Source organism: Canis lupus, chromosome 38 (assembly GCF_003254725.2).
Source record: "Canis lupus dingo isolate Sandy chromosome 38, ASM325472v2, whole genome shotgun sequence".
Lineage (NCBI taxonomy): Eukaryota > Metazoa > Chordata > Mammalia > Carnivora > Canidae > Canis > Canis lupus.
In genome coordinates, this window is record NC_064280.1 from 11,275,286 (window position 1) to 11,302,824 (window position 27,539).

Here is a 27,539-nt window from a genome sequence, read left to right on the forward strand (position 1 = left end):
AAATTCCCCTTTAAGAAGAAGTTCAGTGGAACAGTCCACAAAAACAAAGACTGAATAGATATCATGATGACACTAAACTCATATCTCTCAATAGTAACTCTGAATGTGAACGGGCTTAATGACCCCATCAAAAGGCGCAGGGTTTCAGACTGGATAAAAAAGCAGCACCCATCTATTTGCTGTCTACAAGAGACTCATTTTAGACAGAAGGACACCTACAGCCTGAAAATAAAAGGTTGGAGAACCATTTACCATTCGAATGGTCCTCAAAAGAAAGCAGGGGTAGCCATCCTTATATCAGATAAACTAAAATTTACCCCAAAGACTGTAGTGAGAGATGAAGAGGGACACTATATCATACTTAAAGGATCTATTCAACAAGAGGACTTAACAATCCTCAATATATATGCTCCGAATGTGGGAGCTGCCAAATATATAAATCAATTATTAACCAAAGTGAAGAAATACTTAGATAATAATACACTTATACTTGGTGACTTCAATCTAGCTCTTTCTATACTCGATAGGTCTTCTAAGCAAAACATCTCCAAAGAAACGAGAGCTTTAAATGATACACTGGACCAGATGGATTTCACAGATATCTACAGAACTTTACATCCAAACTCAACTGAATACACATTCTTCTCAAGCGCACATGGAACTTTCTCCAGAATAGACCACATATTGGGTCACAAATCGGGTCTGAACCGATACCAAAAGATTGGGATTGTCCCCTGCATATTCTCGGACCATAATGCCTTGAAATTAGAACTAAATCACAACAAGAAGTTTGGAAGGACCTCAAACACATGGAGGTTAAGGACCATCCTGCTAAAAGATAAAAGGGTCAACCAGGAAATTAAGGAAGAATTAAAAAGATTCATGGAAACTAATGAGAATGAAGATACAACCGTTCAAAATCCTTGGGATGCAGCAAAAGCAGTCCTAAGGGGGAAATACATCGCAATACAAGCATCCATTCAAAAACTGGAAAGAACTCAAATACAAAAGCTAACCTTACACATAAAGGAGCTAGAGAAAAAACAGCAAATAGATCCTACACCCAAGAGAAGAAGGGAGATAATAAAGATTCGAGCAGAACTCAACGAAATCGAGACCAGAAGAACTGTGGAACAGATCAACAGAACCAGGAGTTGGTTCTTTGAAAGAATTAATAAGATAGATAAACCATTAGCCAGCCTTATTAAAAAGAAGAGAGAGAAGACTCAAATTAATAAAATCATGAATGAGAAAGGAGAGATCACTACCAACACCAAGGAAATACAAACGATTTTAAAAACATATTATGAACAGCTCTACGCCAATAAATTAGGCAATCTAGAAGAAATGGACGCATTCCTGGAAAGCCACAAACTACCAAAACTGGAACAGGAAGAAATAGAAAACCTGAACAGGCCAATAACCAGGGAGGAAATTGAAGCAGTCATCAAAAACCTCCCAAGACACAAGAGTCCAGGGCCAGATGGCTTCCCAGGAGAATTTTATCAAACGTTTAAAGAAGAAATCATACCTATTCTCCTAAAGCTGTTTGGAAAGATAGAAAGAGATGGAGTACTTCCAAATTCGTTCTATGAAGCCAGCATCACCTTAATTCCAAAGCCAGACAAAGACCCCGCCAAAAAGGAGAATTACAGACCAATATCCCTGATGAACATGGATGCAAAAATTCTCAACAAGATACTGGCCAATAGGATCCAACAGTACATTAAGAAAATTATTCACCATGACCAAGTAGGATTTATCCCTGGGACACAAGGCTGGTTCAACACCCGTAAAACAATCAATGTGATTCATCATATCAGCAAGAGAAAAACCAAGAACCATATGATCCTCTCATTGGATGCAGAGAAAGCATTTGACAAAATACAGCATCCATTCCTGATCAAAACTCTTCAAAGTGTAGGGATAGAGGGAACATTCCTCGACATCTTAAAAGCCATCTATGAAAAGCCCACAGCAAATATCATTCTCAATGGGGAAGCACTGGGAGCCTTTCCCCTAAGATCAGGAACAAGACAGGGATGTCCACTCTCACCACTGCTATTCAACATAGTACTGGAAGTCCTAGCCTCAGCAATCAGACAACAAAAAGACATTAAAGGCATTCAAATTGGCAAAGAAGAAGTCAAACTCTCTCTCTTCGCCGATGACATGATACTCTACATAGAAAACCCAAAAGTCTCCACCCCAAGATTGCTAGAACTCATACAGCAATTCGGTAGCGTGGCAGGATACAAAATCAATGCCCAGAAGTCAGTGGCATTTCTATACACTAACAATGAGACAGAAGAAAGAGAAATTAAGGAGTCAATCCCATTTACAATTGCACCCAAAAGCATAAGATACCTAGGAATAAACCTCACCAAAGATGTAAAGGATCTATACCCTCAAAACTATAGAACACTTCTGAAAGAAATTGAGGAAGACACAAAGAGATGGAAAAATATTCCATGCTCATGGATTGGCAGAATTAATATTGTGAAAATGTCAATGTTACCCAGGGCAATATACACGTTTAATGCAATCCCTATCAAAATACCATGGACTTTCTTCAGAGAATTAGAACAAATTATTTTAAGATTTGTGTGGAATCAGAAAAGACCCCGAATAGCCAGGGGAATTTTAAAAAAGAAAACCATATCTGGGGGCATCACAATGCCAGATTTCAGGTTGTACTACAAAGCTGTGGTCATCAAGACAGTGTGGTACTGGCACAAAAACAGACACATAGATCAGTGGAACAGAATAGAGAATCCAGAAGTGGACCCTGAACTTTATGGGCAACTAATATTCGATAAAGGAGGAAAGACTATCCATTGGAAGAAAGACAGTCTCTTCAATAAATGGTGCTGGGAAAATTGGACATCCACATGCAGAAGAATGAAACTAGACCACTCCCTTTCACCATACACAAAGATAAACTCAAAATGGATGAAAGATCTAAATGTGAGACAAGATTCCATCAAAATCCTAGAGAAGAACACAGGCAACACCCTTTTTGAACTCGGCCATAGTAACTTCTTGCAAGATACATCCACAAAGGCAAAAGAAACAAAAGCAAAAATGAACTATTGGGACTTCATCAAGATAAGAAGCTTTTGCACAGCAAAGGATACAGTCAACAAAACTCAAAGACAACCTACAGAATGGGAGAAGATATTTGCAAATGACATATCAGATAAAGGGCTAGTTTCCAAGATCTATAAAGAACTTATTAAACTCAACACCAAAGAAACAAACAATCCAATCATGAAATGGGCAAAAGACATGAACAGAAATCTCACAGAGGAAGACATAGACATGGCCAACATGCATATGAGAAAATGCTCTGCATCACTTGCCATCAGGGAAATACAAATCAAAACTACAATGAGATACCACCTCACACCAGTGAGAATGGGGAAAATTAACAAGGCAGGAAACAACAAATGTTGGAGAGGATGCGGAGAAAAGGGAACCCTCCTACACTGTTGGTGGGAATGTGAACTGGTGCAGCCACTCTGGAAAACTGTGTGGAGGTTCCTCAAACAGTTAAAAATATACCTGCCCTACGACCCAGCAATTGCACTGTTGGGGATTTACCCCAAAGATACAAATGCAATGAAACGCCGGGACACCTGCACCCCGATGTTTCTAGCAGCAATGGCCACGATAGCCAAACTGTGGAAGGAGCCTCGGTGTCCAACGAAAGATGAATGGATAAAGAAGATGTGGTTTATGTATACAATGGAATATTACTCAGCTATTAGAAATGACAAATACCCACCATTTGCTTCAACGTGGATGGAACTGGAGGGTATTATGCTGAGTGAAGTAAGTCAGTCGGAGAAGGACAAACATTATATGTTCTCATTCATTTGGGGAATATAAATAATAGTGAAAGGGAAAACAAGGGAAGGGAGAAGAAATGTGTGGGAAATATCAGAAAGGGAGACAGAACGTAAAGACTGCTAACTCTGGGAAACGAACTAGGGGTGGTAGAAGGGGAGGAGGGCGGGGGGTGGGAGTGAATGGGTGACGGGCACTGGGTGTTATTCTGTATGTTAGTAAATTGAACACCAATAATAAAAAAAAATAAAAATAAAAATAAAAAAAAAAAAAAAAAAAAAAAAAAAAAAAAAAAAAAAAAAAAATAAAATTTTAACCAGAAACAGCTGAGATAGAAAATAAAGCGAGCTGGCAAAGCAGAAGCCACAGAGTAGAAGGAGTTTCAGACTAAAAGTAACCTGGATTTTAATCTGGGGTCTTCCATTTACAAGATGAATGACCTTAAGCAGACTAACTTCTGTTAGGCTCAGTTTCCTTATCTGGAAAATGGGCATAAATATCTATTTTACACAGCTGTTGTAAAGGACACATGAGGTAACATTGGTAAGAAACAAACCCAGATGCTTACACCTCCAGGCTTTCAATAAATAATTAAAAATTAGTTATCATTGGACCACAATCACAAGTCTGCTGCAAACACTCTGCTTATTTGTTTCCACAGTGCTGGTTCTCACCTCTTCTCTTGTCATTGTGGTCATTAGCCTTTTTTGTTTGTGTTATCAGGTTTTTGTCTGTTTCTTAAATTCTGTGATTTGTTCATGTTTGTATTTCCAGGTGTGACTGTATTCGTATCCTGAATATGATCAAAAAAATAACAGATAAACCTTACTGGATATTATTTGCCAGGCCCTCTTGTAAGTACTTGAACTTTCTAAATTCTTATGAGAATCCTATTAGGTAGTTCCTACTGTTATCCTCATTTTGATGATGAGACATTACCTAAGAGCCAAATAAATTTCAAAGGCTGGATTCCAAACATGGACATCTGGGTCCAGATCCTGCCTTTTGAACCAGCATGCAATTACACTGGAGATGCAAGGAAATCCAAGTATGAAACAAGGTGGAGGCTGCCACCCAGTGAGAAAGCTTTGAATTGCAGTGAATTAACCAGAAGTCAGGGGAGATGCAAGCAAATTACACTAAGAAGCTAGGAAAGAAGGCTCCAGAGAGCATAGCTCCCAGGGTTGAACAGCATCTGATGTCGCTAAGAGACTGAACTGTAGGTGGGAGTTGCAGATTTTCAAGGAATATTTGATTTATCTCATTTGTTTACTTGGAATTTATACCTAGGCCACTGATCAAAAATACTTTGAAAATAAAGACTTCCGCCATGAACAAAAATACATTTAAAAGAGCTGACATATCGATGATCCAGGTCTCCATGAACTGCCACACGGCAATGCCTCATTTATTTCTGTGGCTGCAGGAAGCACATTAAGTACCAGGAGATTTCGTTTTCTGATCGAAAGATTCATTAACGCTATTTGGCATTGAGCTCTGGAAGGTACTTAATATGTATCGATTAATAATTAATGAAGAGAAGTGTGAGTGGGTCAATGGGAATGAGGCTATAGGACAGTGGTGCAAAAGTGATTAGACACTAAAATCCGGAGCTCCTGCTGTGATCAGGGAAGTGTTTAACTGTTCTGTAGTGAGGGAGCTGTTTTCTGCTCAGGTATAATCGAGAAGCTATTCTTTCAGCCTCAAAGCCAGAGGCTCATAAAACTCTTCTCAGCACCATGGTCCTGCTGGAATATTTGTGAATGTGAGCAAGATAGAGAACCTGTAACATTGAAGAGCAAAGAAGCCCTTTCCAGGTAGTTTGTAACTCATGGCAGGCATTAAAGATAATGCATGCTCTGGAGACATACAAGGAAATGGAGAAAATAAGATTTAGCTGTTAATAGTAACATGGACCTCGTTACATGTTAACATCTGTGGCTTCTTTTTTTTTTTTGTTTTTTTTTGTTTTTTTTACATCTGTTGCTTCTTAGCGAGCTTTGCCCAGGTCAATTAGTCCTTACGTTTTCATTAGCATTCTCAGGAATATAGTGAGTGCTTTCTGTGTCTGATACATTAGGTGTTTCCCCCCAAAAGTTCTCATTTTATCATGACAAAAATCCTGCATACAATTATCCTAGATATAAGAACCAATGCTCAGAGAGTTTAAGTAGCTTGACTAAGTCACTCAGGCCAAAGTATGAACATTAGTGTTTGATAGTACCAAAGACACCGATTGAATAGGCATTTATTGTATAGGTGCTCTGTAAATGCAGAAGGTCAAATATAAGGGCAAAAGGTAAAGAGACGATAAAGGCAAAGAGAAAGAGGGAGAGGGAGGCTAAGTTAATAAATCACAGATTGTTTGCTGATCAGCTGAGCCCAGGAATAGAATACAGGGAGCCTAGAGAAATGTGTATCTAACCTGTCCAGAAATCTCCTTCACTGAAATATCTAAGACTTCCAGTAAGACTTTAGAAAAAACTAGACTGCCATCCAAAGATAAATTCCCCAAGGAGAGACTGACCTACTAATATTTTGAAGAAAAAAAGATGGGGATCTAAGCAATGATGGTACAAACTCAACTTCTGAATTAACGAATCACCTAACTACAGTTAGGAAAAGAAACAACAGCCCATAATACTTCTATGAAATAAATTCAGGGATACACATATATTTAATCTAACCTGGGAAGTTTACTTCTGTGAATCTGTCCAAAGACATGCTCTTTAAAAATAAGACATTTTTCCTACATTAAAATGTTTAGCATAATTTATTTATAATAGTCCATGAAGATTACACTAAAAAAGGAAAGTGTTTATAATTAACATTGGCAGATAATATATGGAGCATCCGGTTAAATTTGAATTCCAGATAAGCAACAATTTTTTTAAGTAAAACTATTTCCCTTGCACTATTTTAAACATAGTTATGCAAAAAAAAAAATTACTGTTCATCTGAAATTCAAATTTAATAGAGCACCCTGTACTTTTATTTGCTAAACTGGGTAGCCTTAATTATGATATAATGTTGAGTTGAAAGAAAGCAGGATACAAAAATTTATATACAAATGGATTTGAGCTAGATTTAAAAAAAATTTCAGCATTTGGTGTTCTTATATCATTTGCCTTTTTAGAATACGTTTCTATACTTTCAGTTATTTCTTTGTTTTACTATTTAAACAATGAAAACTTAAAAAAAAATAGGCCCATCAGTATTTTTAAAGGTTAGGATATAGTTGCAGAGTAGCAGATAAGTCTCCATAGGATGATTAACTCATTGAATATGATCTTTAATAATTTTTAGTAGCGTGTTAAATATACAATGAGTGAATATATGTGTGTATGTAAGATATGTACATACATATATGCATGTGTGTATATATGTGTGTATATGTAGGCAGAGAGAGAAAAAAGAGATTATGCCATAATAATTCTAGCCATAATCATGTTTTGTCAGTCTTATCCCTAGATTCTTCAGTTAGAGTCATGCCAAGTGGCAAGCACTTCTTAACTCCAATCATTAAAAAAAAAAAAAAAAAGAAGGAAACTCCTAGTATGATTTTAGGCCATGTTCTCCACATGCAACAGGAGGGAATATAACAATCTAACAAACAAAAAATAACAGCAACAAAAACTGCCTTTCAGCTGATCTCTGGGAAACAAGCATGCTAATTTGTAGTCTCTCCACATGCACGCCCGCCTCATTATAATCCACTCTCCACACTGCAGTGGCCAAAATGTAAACCTCTGCTTAAAATCCTTCCAACAATTCCATCACTCTCTGCCTATAGACCTCTTCTTAACACAGCCTATAATTAGGGTGACTCAGAGTCCCAGTGGCCACCTGTTGTTCTGGTGTAATCATTGAGAGTACCTCCTTTTTAATCTCAAAAGCCATCCAGTGTGGACAATAAACTACACAGTTACCCCTCCCTGTTCTGGCTTTCCTCTTGCTCCACCCCCATTACTCTGCCCCCATCTGACACACTGGTGTCCCATTCTCCTTCCTAATTCAGAGCCTCTTCCAGGCTCTCCCTGCTGCTGTAAAACACTCTCCTTTCCCCGTCCCTCCTCCCCCAGACTAATGCCTCCGTAAAGCTATTCAGCACTCATATTGTAGTTCAAACATCACTTTCTTTCCATCATCTATTCTTTTACTCCTAGAGGAGGTGTAGTCCTCCTAGTATTTATTCCCATAGCACCATATGTCTCTGCATTCATTAACAGAGGTGCTATGACATTTATTTGCAAGATTATTTGATTAATGATCACATTTTCTATCTTACTGTACATTCCCTGTGTATGGGGACAGGTTGGTTTCTCATCATTTATTTATTTTGTTTTGTTGTGCAAGTCCCCATAATTGTGCCTATGTTATTGGGGCTTGATGATTATTTATTGAACTCATGATTGAAGGTGCTACACGACCCTTTTATGACACGGCACATACAATCTCACCTATTTCACTATGCCTACTTCAAAGTGAGGTTGTACTGTGTTCATCAAAAGGTTTGTCATGTTGGTTTGACTCTTTTTTGCGAGGTTATCAGCCAATGGTACTCATTTCCTACATCCGTTAATTCAAAACCATGTGTGAAAATAGATTAAAATCACCAGTTTTCTTTGTTTAGGACCTATAATACATTTACAAGGCAATTAGCAAACTTATTCTGCCTTTTATGAACACGTCTTATTTCCCCCAATTCATGTTGAATTGTTGTGAATATATCTCACACACCGTCTCTTCATTAAATCACCATTGTATCTTTGTTCTAGAGGTAAACGTTTATTTAATTTTTTAATAATCATCCCAATTATTATGTTTATATCTCTCCAGATGCTTTTTCAACTAGTTTTGTTTTAAATGGTGTCTGTTAGTCTTTGGTTTAGCTCTCTTTATACTCCATTTTTATGAAAGGATTCTGGAACATTTAAACTTTCCTGTACTCACGAACATCTTCTCAGATACCTTATATCTGCTTAAATTTGGGGGGGCACTTCCAGTGTCCAACTCCCCATATAGCCTGTTACATATCCCATCTTACATAGAGCATTACAAACTAACCAGTGAAAATCTTAAAAATGATGATAATAGTGTACATATATTAAGTACTTACCATATGATAGTCTTCTAAGTGCCTTTCATGTATTAACTCAGGTCTATATCAAGAGGACCATAAAAATGCAAAATGTAACAACATTCTAAAGCAATTAGGTTGGAACAATGAAAAGTCATTATGAAAACACAGATCCTGTGCTTTGGGGGAAGAATGCCAAGTCCTTGGTTCAGAGAGACAGAAGTAAGGCAAGTGAATGATTTTAATATTTTGCACTTTGGTTTCATGCGAGGTTTCAGGATGGTTAATGTTTGGCCTCAAACATTTATATTCTTTAATAGACACTTGGGACACTTTCCTGATGCCACTGTCTTTGGAACAAAGCTCCTATAACTAAAATCTCTCCCAAGTAGATTAAAAAGTATTGTACAAAAGATATTCCCCCTCCATCTCATGTGGGTCTAAGATTGGATCAAAGTCTTTCTTCACTAGAAAGTAAGAATCTCCTCAATGACCTGAAAGTGCTCACTTTGTTTTTGTTTTTTTTGTTTTGTTTTGTTTTTTTAATATTTGTTTATTTGTTTCAGAGGGAGAAAGAGACAGCTGGAGGGGAGGGGCAGAGGGCTGGGAGAGAAAGAATCCTCAAGCAGACTCCCGACGCTCTAAGCACAGAGCCCATAGCTCAATTCCATGACCCTGAGATTAGGACCTGAGCCAAAATCAAGAGTCAGATGCTTCACTGACTGAACCACCCAGGTGCCCCCAAAGTGCTCATTTTAAATGTGAGAATTCTTCACCTCAGTGAGAGGATGATAAAATTTATATATTCCTGAAAAGGAATCCTGACCATGATATAAACAGAATAAATTTGATTGAAAGTCTATCCATGTATAAACAGTATTATGAAATACTGAATAATCTTATTTGTGACAAATTTTTAAAAGCTATAATATTTATATACTCAAATACCTTGTCTTACTGTATAATCTTCTTAGCTTTGCTTAAACACCCAAATCTTACTAACTCAACCATTTTTCCCTTCTTGATGAAAGCCTCAGGAACTATTCACTTTGAGGTTTTGGTCAGATAAGTTTTACTCAAAAACATAACTGCTCTTTATTGGTTTGGTGCTGTTAGAGAGATGTAAAAAGTGAAATCACCATTACGTATTGATCTCACAGTTAATTAACTACTATCCTGAAGTTAGTATCTCCCTAATTAATGATGTGCGTGCTAATAAAGAAAGACGTTCTCTGTAACAGATGTGTATTTGATTCTTCTACATTTTTACTTACTCTCAGGGAAGAACCTGTTAAGTGTTAAATTCCTTTCTCTTGGTTTCAAAATCCCCCTAATTCCATTACTCATTTCACTGCTGAAAGTGAACAACTTTGTTCTTCACTTACATCTCTATAGATTTAGTTGGCTGTGTATCATAATATGTAGAGATTCACAGTTCTTTTGGTCTTTCTGTATGTAACACATCCTTCTAAGGGGACTCTGGGTTTTTTCCCCATTTTTCTGAAACTTAATGATAACTCATAAAAACATAATTTACTTTTCTCTATTATCTCAAGATCATAAGTTATCAATGTTTCAAACATTTATCCATTTTACCCATTTTAATGAGAAAATAATCACTAATTTTTAATGCGTTATTTCTGAAAAAGCCCCAAACTATTTGTATTTGTGCGACTTACAAACTAAACATATAAGTTGAATAGCCCACTAATTTTCAGTAGTGACTCATGATGGACTGTGTTATTTATTGCCTTTGCAGCCAAAGAAAGAGGTCAAGGTTCTTTAAAGATACTTGTTCCTGTCTCGCTGTAGCCAAGTTTTTGAGTTTGGCAGGTTATGAAACACTTAATTCAATCTCAAGACATGAAATCTTGTTACACCTAGGTTTCTTTAATAATAAAGTTCATTGATTGTTGCGGATAAGAGGTATATTCACAGTTAGTGTTGATGGTCTTATAGCTACTTCATACCTATCTATCAAATTACAATAGTACCTGAATGGGTTCTGACCAGCACAACGAAAATTAAAGAGTATACCACCTGTTAGTTTTTACAGCATTATATTTCAGAACTACAGCCGCCGGAGGAGTTATGATCTAAATTTTTATTTGTCATTTGGTGGTTCGGTAAAAGCACTTGGCCAAATGTGGCTATGAAACTGCTTTTGTCTTAGCCCAGATCAACTCTCTCTTTCCCATTTTCCAGGTTTAACTACTTTCACTCTATGGGTCTCAAAATGTTTCATGATCTGGGTAGTTCAGAAATTCTCTTGTATCAAGTAATTTAATCATTGTTATGTAGTATCAGAATTCCCCTATTCTCAAACTTCAGCTTTTCTATTTTTTTAATATTTATTTATTTATTTGAGAGAGAGAGAGAGAGAGAAGCAGAGCAGAGGGAGAAAGAGAGAGAGAGAAAGGGAATCTCCAGCAGAAACCCCATGGAGCCCGACTCAGAGCTCAATCCCACCACCCTGAGATCATGACCTGAGTGTAAATCAAGATCACGTGAGCCACCTAGGTGCCTCAAACTTCAGCTTTTAAAAGAGATTATATTTATATAGAGACATTGTATGATATTTTAAAGAGAATTATATTCAAATAGACATATTATGTCAATCAGTTGCATTGATAAGTACCTGTTTGCCCCATTGCTGTAGTAAATGCAGATGACAGCCACTTATGTTCTTACCTTTACTCTCCATTTGTATTTCCCTGTATCTATCCCTTTTAAAGGGCATATGTCACTGTCTAGGTTCTCAGATGATGGTCTCAGTTATCATATAGTCTATACACCTGATTTATTATTAGGCATTTTGTATTTATATATTTTTAATTATTATAAAACCCTAACAATGCAATTATTTGCTCTTTATAGATTAGGAAATTCAGGCTCTACGCATTTAACTTGTTCAAGTTTTGATAGATTAGAGACCCAGCAAAGGCAAAATAAAATTTGATATATCAGGGATGCCACGGGGCTAGTTTCTGGAGCACCGATATAGAAAAGTAGTAAGTACATAGAATCCAGTGTCAAATTGCCTGCATTCAAGTCCTGGCTCGCCTTCTTTTGCTAGATTTGTGAACTGTTGTAATTATTGAACTTCTCTGAACTTCAGTGCTTGCATCATTGTAAAAGGCAGAGTGCTCCTTCTTAACTCATAAGATTATTCTGAGGATTTGATGAGATAATGCATATAAAGACCATAGTATTTGACATGTGATAAATTCTCAAAACTTTTAGTTAGCTCTTAATATATCTTATTTTCTTACCAAATTGATGGAAAAAAGTTATTTTCCTCAGCAAGTTTTGACAGTCTAACTTCCAGACTGAAGCTGAGTTCGAAAGCTTCTTCCATTTCACAGAAACGTGAGCAGCATCACTGAAAATTCCTTCTTTCTAGATTAGTGCAGTACTTTATCAAAAGACAGATGCCATCAATATACGGATGACATAAAAACAAGAAAAAGTAAACACAAAAATCCATTCATAGCTGAAATTAAGACAAAGTATTTAAATATTAGCTATATAAAAAACGTATTTTTTTCCTAATTTGTTTTTAAACCACTAATTACTGTGTATTTGTCACACGATAAGCATTTGGTTAAGCTTTCTTTGACATAACATTGTCTTCTCAGGATAAAACTAGAAAATAGATATTTTTATCATCATGTAACACAAAAAGTCTACTTTCTTTGCACTATACTATGTTTCTCATGTGATTCAGTCTGCATGACTCTGTAAATGTCACTTACACATTGGCTTTCCATATTAGTTGTTATCTGTGAGTTTTGGAATGAAAAAAAAATTAGACTCCACAACCATCTACGTATTAAATTAACCGATTCATACATCATCAGTGTCTAATTAATTAATTAATTAATGCAGCTAAGGCCAATACCAAAATGATATCAAAAATTATAATTCCACCTTAATTTATCAATCTTGTGTGCCAGAAATTTTATATTCTTACTATTAAAGACTTAAAAATCCTGTCCTCCCAAAAGTTTTCCATTTCCCCTTTCTTAGCCAATAGTATGAGCATGAGAATCTTTTGAAGGTACATTGATTTTATGTTATGCAATAACACATTTTCATTCTCCATTAATCCACCTCCCTCTCTACCCACCAACTTCCCTTCTCCCAGAGTTATCTTTTCTGATCACAGTATAATATGTATATTTTGGAATTTCCTTAGAATAACAGAACCATAAAATTTTAGGGGAGAAAAGGACTTCGGAGATCTCATAATTTAAAATTGTAATTATAAAGATGTTAAAGCTCAAACACTGAACTCATGTATGGTCTGGTGAAAGTCACAGAAGTGAGACATAACAAAATCTATATTTCACTTTCTTAATGAATTCAATATCCCTTTAGGAACTATTCCTATAAGATAGTGCTAGACCTATAAGAAATTTTACTCCAGAGAGGAATTTGCAATATGGATGGGGGGAAGAAAAGATACACACAGATAAACACATTTAGTTAGTCAAGACAGGTTCTCCATTAAAGAATGTTACCATAGAGATACATTCATACATATATGCATATATAGAACATTATGACCAAGAGTAGAAATGATATACCAAAAAAAAAATGATGTGGCATAAAATATAAATCTTGTGTCTAGGAGCATCTTGCAATACAAAAGTCAAAGAGTTGGATAAACACTAAAATTGGAGAGAAAACAGAAAATTATTCTGAATAAGGAATAGATCAGTGTTCTTGGAGCATCTTCTGTGAAAAAATCTGCTCATGCTCTTTGGCAAAAGCAGAAGAGATTCAATTCCCCCCAAAAAGTTAAGGGCACAGAACAGTTACCCTCCCCCCACACACACACATTAATCCAAGAAAGAGGCCCTTGCAGCTGCATGATGCAGGGTCCTTGTTCTCCTTTAAGGACTGCCTTAGGATTTAGGAGTTAAAAACGAGGGTTATGACTTTCTGGCAATGTAACGAATAATTTGCAGCCACACAATTATTGGAACAAATTGACAAGAAACATTAAATGTCTCTATTACCAGTAAAAGTGTAAAAATATGAGAAAAATGTCATCCTGGAGCAGATCAATCATTTAAGCATTCCAGTAAGTGGTTTCTCAAAATGTTACACTGAAGATCTCTAACTTCCTTTGACAGCCTGACGTGCATCCACCATCAATTAATTTATCTCAACTGTTCTTGAATCTCTGTCTTTCAACAACACCACCTTTCTGGGAAAAGACTTTATATGTTTATAATCCCTTTCAAGTGTGAAAGGTGACCCTTACTCTGATAATTAGAGATCAAATAAAGAAATCTGAAGTTACGGTATACACATCCTCCAAAAATGTTTTAGACTTCAATTATCTCAACTCTCAGCTTTTATCTTTGGAGGTTAGAGTCCTCTTTTTTGTGTGTGCACATCATTATACAGAAAGTGGTCAATCCCATTTCATCTGCAACTCTATTGAAATGTCCAATATCTTTTAAAAATGTGATCATTTACTGGAAAACTACTAAAATCTATGAAAATTCCTTTTGAGACAAAAGCACTTTAAAAACCCCAGGTAATATCATGTCCAGAAAGACCCAGAATACTTACTTTTCATGTTTTCTGCTGTGCTCTGCTTTTTAAATACTGGATAGACAGCTAACAAAAAATTAGGGTAGAGTAAGTCATGTTAAAGTCGGGTCATTTGTTCCTGTGAATGGTCTCTTCCCAAAGAATCATGCTGTCTACACATGATGCTGACCTTTCTGCTGCTCCGATAGTGGCGACAATTTCTCCTAGTATTTTGTGAACACGTAAATGAAATTTTGTTTTTTAAAAAATAAGAGATGGGATGCCTGAGTGGCTCAGCGGTTAACCATCTGCCTTTGGATCCTGGAGTCCTGGGATCAAATCCCACATGAGATTCCCTGCCTGGAGCCTGCTTCTCCCTCTGCCTATGTCTCTGCCTCTCTTTCTCTGTGTCTCTCATGAATAAATAAATAAAATCTTAAAAAAATATGAGGCAACATTTATGGTGAATACGATTCTGAAAGGACTAATGTGTACTATAATATTAATTTCTGTTTAGTGTAAAATTACTGCCAACTATACTAATTTTATGTCTTTTTTCCCCAGTTAAAATGTAGCATGGACACCATCTAAATTTTTTCAGGAGATAGTTATGAAATCATCAGACAGATTTGAAGGCCCAACACACTGGAGATATTTCTTAAATTTATTCAAAAGAGTAAATGAACAGTTTTAGGCAGTCACAAAAGCTATTCATTTCATACATCATAAATAAAATTTTACTTAACAATTAAGTGCTTTAAACACTAACCCAAGACATTAAATTGATCTGGAAAGATCCCTATTCTCAAAGTAGAGGTCAATATTATGGATGTGGAGAAAATTTTGCCACTACCTACTAACTGACCCAGCAGAAAGAAAATAAAAAGTAAAAAAAAATCTTCATAGTTATACTTAAAAAAGTCACCATATATCCTTAACTCTTCATTTGCTATGGCATCACAATTAACCTAAAGACTACCTAGAAATCTATCTATAAAAAGATAGTTTTTTGCTTTTTAATAAAATATAAACATATGATCAAAGAAATTGTAATCAAATAATCTTTTTGTATTGTTTTTCTGATTCCCATATTTGACATATACCTTACCATAAAAATATAATTTAAAATGTCAAGAACTTTTCAAGCATGTTTATTAAGTAGTTTCAGCATGATTTTAGTTCATTGTTTTCCAAAAGAAAAAAGGTAAGAATTATCACTTTTTATCATTCATTAATGCATTCAACATACGTATTAGGTACCAATTCCATGCCAACAGTCCTGAAAAAGGCAGTTCATTCACAATCATGTTAGTTACAATTTTGCTTATAATATTAAATATTTAGAAAAACCTAATTTCAAACAATATTAAGTTGCTTTAAATAAACCCCATTCAATTAAATCTGGGCAACCATTACCATTTAAAATTTACACAGATAAATAATTGTTTAAAATAAATGGTTAATTTTTAATTGAGAGGGTTGAAACAGATTCGAGTTGGAATCTGGTTTTATTTTATTTTGTAGTTCCATAGCCATGTATATAAAGAAAGCAAAATGGGTACTATGGCTAGATAACAAACCAACATATTATCATGTATTAGAATAAAAAATCTTAAAAAAATGTTTAAACAAAATGTTCAATTTGATTATCTCAATAATATACTTAGTGAAATGCTCTATTGTTTTCATTGGTTTTCTACATTTTCTGATTTTCAACATATTTTTATTTGATATTTAGGGTATGTCCAGCAGTAAGTAAGAGCTGATGATATGAGATACCTTTCAGAAGCTCCAAGGGCTAAAGTCTTGGGAATACTTAAATGTACTACAGCATGTTTTATCAGGATTTGATAAAGTGGACAGAAGCAGAGGGTGCATGGAGGCAGAGCCTGAAACCATGTCTTTAGGGGAAAGGTTTTTCTTACTACATAGATAGCATTTATTTAGTCAGTGATGAATGTCTATCATGTATATATTCAGAAAACATTATAATGAAGACTAGTGTGTCTGGAATGACTCAAGATAGAGAATGAGTGTTTACATTCTATTGGAAAAGTCTAGGAGGTGGATCCAAGTATTAATATAGATTGAATATAATTGATTGAATATTATATCTATATATTAATATAGATTGAATAATAATCTATATTCAACAAATGGCTTATAACAAATGTTTAATTCAATAGGAAAACTAAATTCCATTTTGAAATAAAAGATAGAGATTTCTTAATGATTACCCCAGTGATTTGAATTCCATTCTCAGCTCTGCACCGGGACTTCATCGTGTCACGTTAGATGAATCACTTAATCTTTCCAAACTGTCATCTATCAAAATATCTTGACAGTGATTATATGTTAGGTCCCTGAGGAAATTTATGAGGATGAACTTAAATTCCATTCTCTGCCAAGATGAACAGGAAAGACCAGGAAAATGTCTACAATTATCATTTTATGTGAAAAGATAAACAAAGAATGGAAATTATTTTTTTCCAGGAACATTTGTGTTCAAAAGTAAAATTCAATTTTTCAGCATTTTCCAAGTTCATATAAGATGCCATGTTTCTACATGAAAACTGTGAGATGTTTTTCAGGTATATGATAAGGCAAATCTTTGGGAGTCTTCTTAGGTCAAATCAAAGGAGGACTTAGATTTTTTTTTCCCTTTAATGTTAACTTAGCATCTCCAAAGGACTAAGACATTTTAAAAAATGGGGCAAAAATATTGTGAGTACATTTTCCTCCAAGTGCCACAACTAAATATTTTAAAATTCAATTAAACTAAATTGTAACAAGTTTTAAAGTACAGTTAATTAAAAAGAAAACAAAACATAATTTCAGTAGTGTAAGCGTATGCAGGTGAATTATAATTACAATATGAAATGTGTGTATATATGTTCAAAATATTAAATTGAAAATTTAAGAATATTAGTCTCACAAATAAATTTTCCTTTTGGAAAAAAATCCCATCACAGGTCTTTGAATAGACTCCTGGATTTTTTGGACACAGAAGTGTCCAAGTATACATGTGTACTTGTATTTGTCTTATTTTATTAAAGAAAATCCTGAGGTCTCTAGAGCTTAACTGTCTTGTTTAAGACCATAGTGCTGCTAGTTTCATGGTATATGCCTGTAAGAGATCCTTTAAAGACAGATGTCACATTCGACACCTGATTTAAATGAACGAAAGCTGGTGACTTGAGAAACCCATCTGAGAGTCTGATTCCTTTTACTTAAAAGTCTCTCTGGTGACCTATTCATTGTCATCTTTGGAAAAAAGGGAAATGGATTAAAGTAATATCTTTCACACTCTCTAAATATGGTATATGCAGATTCTTAAGCATGTGCAATTTTTAAAACAGGGTCTATAAATCTATATACTTAAATGTAGCCCTGATTCAGATGAGGGTGGGGGGAACCTTCACCACAATGTTTAAATTCTGAACTCCCAAGACAAGATTCATCCCCAAAGGTCAGTGTCCCTGAGAGTAAATACAGGGAGAAGATTAAAAATGGTAGAGAAATTCAAAGAGAGAGATAAGAAGGTAATTGATGTATGCCAACCATTACGCCATGGCCATCAATACAGGAAGTATTGCTTAACATTATACCTCGAAGATCCATTATTCTAGGTTAAAATATGTCTTTCAAATTTAAGAATATTTGGACATAGAAAAAAATAAAGGAAAACTTCCCATTGAGACGTTTGATCTGACTGGCCCATAATTACCTCTCCAGCTTTGTCTCTTATCCCTCTCATATTCACACTGGATGGTCTATATACATAGAACTACTACTGCTCTACACACACCTTGATTTTTCTTGTTAATGCCATTGCTTATCTCTAGGATTCCCTCCCTTTCCTGCCTCCTTCCTCTTTCTCTTACATATTTTTGTGTCAACTGGTACTTGAAAACATAAATACAAATTGATACTTGTACAACTGCAACATCAGGTCACCCAGAAGTTCCCTCTCATTTTTCTACTGCTCCCTATACTACTGTCACCTGTGTTGGATACCTTTTGTTTAAAAGCCCCTGAAGTCTATGCTTATTTTTGCCATTATATTGCAATATATAGCCTTTGTCATTATGTATTAGTCTCCTCTATTAGCCTTGACCTCCTTGAGTACAGGCAGTGCCTTTTTCATCTTCTCTACACTGGTGCCAAGCTTAGTACCTGATACATAGTAGGTAAGGAATACCTAGCTACTAAATGAACACCCAGAAGTGTCAATAAATTAGCCCCTAAAGTACTGGATTGAGTAATAGAGGCAGAGGCTGCTTTTGGGGAAAGGAATTAAACAAACCCCACCAGAATGACATGCTTTGAGGAGAACATGTTCCCTTAAAGGCTCTTTCCTTGTAATGTTAACATTACAATTTTATTCTATGGAGTCAGGCATTTAAAATGTGCCAGTTAAAATGCAGATGGGTTGCCCACGAGGCATAATAGATCAACTCATTAACATCCACTCTCAAATAACAAAGAACTTGAGTGTAAAGAAATGAAACTCAAAATAGCTAAGTTTAGATAATACAGTTTACCCAAGCATAAACTATTGCCCCAGGGGGTTGGGGGAAAGAGAGGAGGAGTGGTGGGCACCACAATGAAAGCTAAATATGAAAAAGTTGAACAAGGAAGCCATGACAATGTCATTTATTTTCAGATAGTATCTTATCATGGCTGTAGAGAAAGAAGTTTTGAAATCATGAACAGAGAGTGAGGAATACTATCCTAGAAAAGATGAAGAAAGTTTAGGGAGAAAAAAGATTTTAATAATAAAGTAAAAAAAAAGATAAAATCTTCATAACTCTAAAGCTCAGTGTAGCAAATAGAAGCTTTTGATTTTCCTTTTGTCCTTTCTTGTCACCCTTTCATATTTGTTACCCTGCTGCAGGATAAGTGCTCACGGACACACTATGGGCCACTGTCACCGAGCTGTCTGTGTCTTCTGCTTACCTGGTGGAGGCCTCTCATTCATGTCCTGATTTTAGGCTTGCTATGAAAGAATGTTCAAAGTGTCAGCCTTGGGTTTCTGGGCTTCCTGCCAGCTACTCGCTTGTCCTTTTGTCTCTACGACAGCCACGAAGATACATCTGCTACCCCGACCTTGTTATTCTATTTTCCTTCATTTTCTTCTATCTTGAGGCATGTCTTCAAATTAAAAAAAAAAAAATGTTTCTAATCACTGGCTATACTGTTTCTTCTACAGCTACAAATTGCATTCTAACTTCTTTATAACTTCCTTTTACCCTAGTAACAATTTTCATAGTTGCTGTAGAGAAATAGCAAGACAGACAACCTACATTTCTATGGACAAATTTTACAAAATGTGGCCCTGCGAATATCAAAGCTCTTTCTTTTCCTGCTTTTCACATCCCCTTCCAACAGTCACTCCTTTGTGGATTCATTGCTTTCATTCTGGAGAGCCAACATAAAATTTTAATTCGAAAAGTAAAAATTGATTTTTGGCAACCTCTAAGGTGGCTCCAGAGACAAACCTAATGAATTAAAATCTGGGCTTCTCCACCTATCAGCTAGCAAAATTCATTAGCTTGGGAAACTAACATTGTTTAATTTCTCCAAGCCTTTGCTTCCTGGACCTATCAAATGGAAATTAAATGAGTGGCCATCCTACACTTGCTGGGATGATTCTTTGGCAAACATAAAGGAATTTGCACAGTGTATGCCGCAAGATAAACCCACAACATATGTAAACTGTGGCAACTGGATTAGCAATTCTATCAGCACCCCTATTCTAGTCTCAGCTCAGTGATGACTTAATAGTGTGAAATTTGGCAGGTCTTCTAAACTTCTACATTGGCATTGCCCCCAAAGAGCATTAGTAGTTATCCATTCCTTTACAAAGGGCTTCTAAAGGTTACCACATGGAATGCTGCAGGATGTCCTGATTTTTGAGAGGTTTACAACTGTTGAACTATCAATTCTAAGTCTCTGCTTCCTTTCTTTTGCGTGTCTCTTAATTTTCCACGTATAAAATGAGAATAATTTAATAATCCTGAAACTTTTTTATACACTTTTTGTGTGCTAATAGATCAAATATACAGACAAGAGATTTCATTCTGCTCGAAGAGATTGTGTTCAATGTAAACAACTGATTTTAAATACTGATAAGCATAGGCAGCATAACCTCATAAGGAACATAGGTTCCAATTGTATGTGAAATGCCTGAATTCAAATCCCAGCTTCAACATTTTCCAGCTGTATGACCTTAGAAATATTCCTTAACCTCTCTCTGCCTCTGTTTTGTCACCTGTCATTAAAAAAAAGTATCTATAGATGTATTATAAAGATTAAATAAGAGGATATTTTCAAAGATCTTAGAAGAATGGGTGCAGATAATAAATATTATAAAAGTAGTTGAATAAATGATAACATGACTTCAAGTCAGCATTTGAGAAATGTTATGGCAAAAATAATAGGGTGGGACACCCGGGTGGCTCAGCGGTTGAGCACCTGCCCCTGGCTCAGGGCGTGATCCACGATCTCAGAATTGAGTCCCACATCAGGCTCTTTGCATGGAGCCTGCTTCTCCCTCTGCCTAGTCTCTGCCTTTCTCTCTCTGTGTCTTTCATGAATAAATAAATTTAAAAAAATAGGGAACGATGATGAGAACAGATGTGAATATGCATTATCAAAGAAAACACATGATAGCCCCCAGAATTGAAAAGAAATTTTATATCAAGTATATTATTAATATTTGAATGATATAAAGAGAAGCATAATTAAAAAGTTATCAGAACATTATATTTTATTTAGTGAAAATTTTAAAACTCAGTGACATGAGTTTTGAGCCAAACCACTTGCCACTTTCTACTTGCCAGCTTCTACCTGTGTGACCTTGACCAAGTTACTAAAACTGTTCTTCTGTTTCCTTGGTTGCAAAAAAAAAAAAAAAAAAAAAAAAAGAGTAACACCTGTCTCAAAGGAATGTTCAGAGGATTAGGTACATTAATTCATGCAAAGTACTTAGGAGAAGACCTGGTGCATGGTAAATATTTAGTAAATGTTATTAAAGGGTATATTTTCATGCTCCGTTACAAAATTGTATAAAAATCACTGTACCCACAGCTCTAAGTTCAGTTAATTAGCATCTGTCAACTCATAACGTGATGTAATTAGTATAAACTCACTATCTTGCCATTACCTTTTCTCTTGCCAGGGAAAACCTGACTGATCCCAAAATGTAAGCTAAAATGTACAAGTGAGGATAGTAAGCTGAAAAAGTTTTACTGTAAAAACTAAAATGTATGCCTTAAAAAAAAACATATTAGAACTTCCTTGATCTGCCCTTTAGCAAGAGAGAGAGAGAAAGCTTCTGTATTTTCTCATTAAATTAGCTCTAGTTGGAATTGAAGAAATTGTGTGATCATCTTGAAATATTGAGGAAATAACAAGATATAGTGTGCTTTCTGACAGAATTTTGATGTGTCCTTATTCCATAAATATTTTTCAGCATAGGAAGTGTTTCGAAAGGGTTCTTACTAAACAAACCCTGGTACATTATATATCTTCTCAACTTACAAAGAAAAAGGAAAAAAGCACCTCTCTTTTAAACCACCTTTGAAAATTCACTCTCATTTTTTTCTTGCCATGCTTTTCCCAATTAATATTTCAGCACTTAAAAAAGCTATAAATATAGATTTTATATAATATTTTGTAATTTAATTATAATTGAACCTCAGTGATGCCCTATTTATGTCACATACTAAGTAAATGGTCATCAAGTAAGGGGGGTGTGTAGCTTGGCAAAAACCCTACCCAGTGAAGGTAAAATCTGAGCTGAGTCTTAACAAATAAAGGGGAAGAATTTTGAGACAATGTGTCAGGAAATAAAATGAGCTGTTAATAATAGCTTAAGGAGCAAAGACATCAATACTGCTGAATTGCAAGGAAAAGAACAGGGTTGATATAATGTAGGAAATAAACTGGATCCAGGTCACAGGTGCTCAATAGGTCTTCTTAAAAAACTTGCTCTTTTCCTCTGTAGGAGACAGGAAGCCATTGAGACAATTGAACCAAAGTAAGAGTGAAGGTCAGATACATATGTTAGAGAGATCACTTTTGTACAAGAATGGAGGATAGATAGGGGGTGGGGACAAAACCATATGAACAAATAACACTTGCTACTAGCAATGAATCATGCAAAATATGAGCATCTTCACTAAAGGACTGGAAAGAAAGGATTGATTTTTAAGAAGGTTTATAGAGGCAGGATTTGGTGATTATTTGGATGTGTAGGATAAAGAGAAGGGGGATGTGGAAAATATTTGATAGAATTTGGACTTAGGAGACCATATGAATCTTTGTGCCAGGCTCAGAGATAGGAGACAAAGGGAGAAAAGGATCTTATGAAAGAAAGGTGAGTTCAGATGATGAGCATATTATGTCTGAGGAGCCTGTTTAAGAATCAAGTGGAAATATCTAAGAAGTGGTTGAGTATCTGAGTTTGGAAGTCAGGAGGGTTGCTTGTGCAGACAAGCATTATTGGATGTAGATGATATGCGAAGCAGGCAAGGATTAAGAATATTAATAGAAAATTAGAAATCCAGAAAACTAGAATCCAGAAAAATAGAATCCAACAAAGGGGGTTAGGAAACAGTGGGTAAGGAGGAAGGAAGAGAGCCAAAGGAAGTAAATGTGTTGTCACAGAAGCCAAGAAAAGAATTTCAAGAGAATGGAAATAGTCAATGACAATACGGCAAAGTGCTGACAAAGTGTTTATCAGATTTGAGTGTGTGATGTGTATGCGTACATGAGCTAGAAAAATTACCACGGAATGGTGGTAGCTCAGTAATTCAGTAATTTCAGGAATAAATTGTAGGTGAGAAAATTGATGGAATATGTGAGCGGGCACTAATAGTTGAAATTGGATAACAGAGGAAAAAATAGGTCAATAACTAGAGAACTAGAGGGATATTTGGGAAGCATGGGACCGCTAAGCATGTTATTAAGCTTAAGATAACCCAGCAAACAGGAAGAGTTTTTAAAAAGAGTTTTTTATCGGAAAAAGTTGAAATAATGTTGTCAAAGCAAAAAAAATCGCACCACGCAAAGTTAAACGGGCAAGGATAACTTTTTCTAAGGCTGCTGGGAAAGAGGAGAGAAACCAGGATGGAGTCTGAGTTACACTCTGATTAAAAAAAAAAAAAAAAAAGGGACAGGAAACCTTTGAAGATCTGGGTTGGGGGCAACATAGGCCATTGATACCACATGCCTCACTCAAAGGGAAAGTAACCATTCTTTATGGCAGGAGACAGTTTTACAACTTGGGCAAATCTCTTTCAAAGAGATTTCAAAGAAGAAGACTTCTACTCTCCCACAGATACTGGAGATTAGGCCTGTCTTCCATGACAATTACATCCCAAAGGGATGGCTCTCAGGTTCTGGAGAAAGACATTCATGGTTGTAAACAGGCAAGAAGCTTTAAAAGGATTTGCATCTTTAAGGGACAGAGAAAGATTTACCATTTTAAGTTTTCTAAATGCTCTAAGAAAACAGGAGTCTAAAGCCAAGAAGGAGACTTTCTAAGGTTTAGTCAAGATGCAGGTAACAGTGAGGCCATGTTGGGCAATCATCAGACCAAGTCCTTGTTGAACATGAAAAAGAATGCGATCAAAATTAAGGATGGAGCTGTTGAAATTAAAAGCAGAAAGTGCACCTGTCAGCTGAACCTGGAGTGTGAAACAGGGTGGGGCTCATGATTGGGAAATTGGGGACACAAAGTTAGGAAGACTTACTGGGGTTATGGAGGAGGGACGTAACGGAACCATTGCCCCTCAAAATACAGAAAAACATTTCTAGAAAAAGAAACACGCTAGGTTTCAGAAGAAGGCATTACCCATGCCCCCAACATCTTTTATAAATGGTCCCACTGGGTTTCCGAGTTGTCATTTTTCTTTCTTCTTCTTTTTAAAAGATGACTCTGCTACATAATTATACTTTTTCTCTTTTTTAAACTAATGAGGTTTTCCAGTTCATCTGATTTTTAAAGTCTTCGGTGTCAAACCTACTATAAAAATTTCTTGGCAGATTGTTTCCTCTGTGTATAGAATATGAAAAAGAGGCATTGAATTTTCTTACCAACTTTTCTGAACTTTGGTTATTACAGCGATGCTGGGTCTGTTCATTTCTCTGCTCCTTTTCACAGTGCATTAACTTTAAAATAACATCTAAGTCCCTGTCTAGCTGTTTTCACATTTTATTTTCTTCTATTGCCAGCCAATGAATTGTTCAACTTTCCAGTCTCTCTTTTGGGATTCTACTTTCATTGACAATAAGAGTTATTAAGATCTGTGTAGTTGATTTTTATCTTCACTTAGATCTGTTTCTATCTCTTGGGTAACTTTTTCTGTGCACAACTCCAATTACTTTATTTCTGTTCTGTCCTTTCTTCGTACCAAAATTTGATTTTGTTCATTCGTATTCCCATAAAATGGATGTCTGGACCCCTTTTTATTTTCTTGTCATGGGTACTCACTGATGTTTTTTAAGGTTTTTATGACCTGAGATTAAAATCTATTTGCATCTTCCATTTCTGGAGAAATTTTTGTTTTCCTTTGTTTTTGCACCTTGGAAATGTTCCTAACAGCTATTCTTTGGGTAATGCTTTAATTCGCATATAAAACTGTGTTCCATAAAACTGTTTACAATTTCATAGTCTTATTTATATAAATATTACAATGAAATTTTTAAAACTTTCTTCTTTTAATTATAGGTTATTGTCATATGAAGAAGAGATTAGGTTAGATAATTCACAAAGTCTTCTACATCTTAAAAAATTCTGTATGCTATAAAAATGTTTCTAAACTTTATCCTGATATTTAGATTAAGTCTCTTTCTCTGAGTTTGGCCTATAAAGGAAAATAGGCAATTTCAAACCAGCTATGATTTGAAGGCTCCCCAAGATTCAAACGTGTCCCCCCACTGACCTACCTGATACTTTCTCTCCCCATAACTGGCATGAAATTCTAATTATAGCTGTGATTCTTTGGATAATAAAATGTAACTTTATCTCTCTGAGACTCTAGGGGCTACAAAAGTAAGGTTCTTAGGTCAGGAGTGAAAGGGCCCATGTAGTCAATGTCTTGGAAGTAGCCACCAGAATGTGTGGGAAGGGTAGGGAGAAGATACCACAGGGAAAAGCTACCAAAAAGGAACAACCTGGGCAACTTTTAAAGTAAGTCTGGAGTTAGCCCCACTCTTAAATTAAAGATGAGTATTTATTATAATGTTAAGTTTAATATTCTTTTGGTTGTTAATTTAGCAACCTAATACTATGAGGTTTGAGAACAGCTTGTCTCCTGGAGGTTAAATCGTTTCCCACTGAGAACAAAAGACGAGTATATTTAGCTCTTCTATTTAAATAACATGAACTAATTAGTGGAAGGTTCTTTTAAATCTGCTTTACTTTTTTTTTTTTTTTTTTAGAACCACTACTTTTGCTTTAATAACAGGGATACTACTTCAGTGTAAGAAGGAACAGAGCATTGCATTTCCCTTTGCAAATAAATGAGAGTACTAAGAAATAAACAAACAAACCCCACCAAAACCAATACCAAAAACCAAAATCCAAAAATAAATTTAAAAAACCTCAGCCTCTTTGGTGGCCAACAGCAGTGAAATTTGTACCCCTACCCCCTGCAAAAAGAAAGAAAAGAAGAAAGAAAGAAAGAAAGAAGAAGAAAGAAAGAAAGAAGAAAGAAAGAAAGAAAGAAAGAAAGAAAAAGAAGTTTTTGCAAATTTAAAGCCACAAATAATTCTACTGTGAAGGTAAACATTTCTGCCTAAGACATGTGGATGATTCCACACAATAAGGCACGTTCTGGAAAGGCCAAAATAAACAGTCATTGAACTGTGTAAATGGCTATCTCTGAATGAAGCTTTTTTAAAAATAATATACTTATTTTTAATATTTTGAGGAAGGTAGGTTATTGCAGTAGGTAAAGCAACCTTTTTGCTTTTTAAGATTTTATTCATTTATTCATGAGAGACACAGAGCGAGAGAGAGAGAGGCAGAGACACAGGCAGAGGGAAAAGCAAGCTCCATGCAGGGAGCCTGACGTGGGACTCGATCCCGGGTCTCCAGGATCACACCCCGGGGTGAAGGCAGCGCTAAACTGCTGAGCCACCCAGGCTGCCGGTATAACAACCTTTTTTTTTTTTTTTTTTTTATTTATTTATGATAGTCACAGAGAGAGAGAGAGAGAGAGAGAGAGGCAGAGACACAGGCAGAGGGAGAAGCAGGCTCCATGCACCGGGAGCCCGACGTGGGATTCGATCCAGCGTCTCCAGGATCGCGCCCTGGGCCAAAGGCAGGCGCCAAACCGCTGCGCCACCCAGGGATCCCTATAACAACCTTTTGAATTGACAATTGAGTTAGTCAAATAAGTAATCAAATATTCACATTATTAAAATCAATATGAAGCTATTAAGACACCAGCCATGAAATACTTGTTATCCAGATCTGAATTTTAACAATAAAAAATACTCATTGTGCCCCAACCTTAAGGTGTATAATTGAAAATAAATAATGATAATATCGCATACTTGTATATTTTGATTCCTAAGAAACTTACAATATTTCTCAGTGCATTCATGTGCTGTACACTATAAATTTTGTTTGACATAAAAACTGACTCAGGGTCGGGTGCCTGGGTGGCTTAGTTGGTTAAGTGACCAACTCTTGGCTTGGCTCAAGTTATGACCTCACCGGTCCTGGAATCCAGCCCCATGATGGGCTCTGAGCCCCGTGTGGAGTCTGCTTGATTCTCTCCTTCTGCCCCTCCCCACCATATGCACGCATGCAAACACACAAGCTCTCTCATTCTCTCTCAAATAAATAAAAATGTAAAAAAAAAAAAACTTAGGGCAAAATTGTCCATTTATGATCAAAATTAATGAAATCAATTTTCCTTTTTATATTAAAAAATACATACATTCTAATATTTTCTTTCCCTACCCCAATGAGCCATCTTGCTCTCACCCATAGGTCTAGCTACTATTCTAAGTATGTGAGAAAATAAAAATCATTATTTTAAAC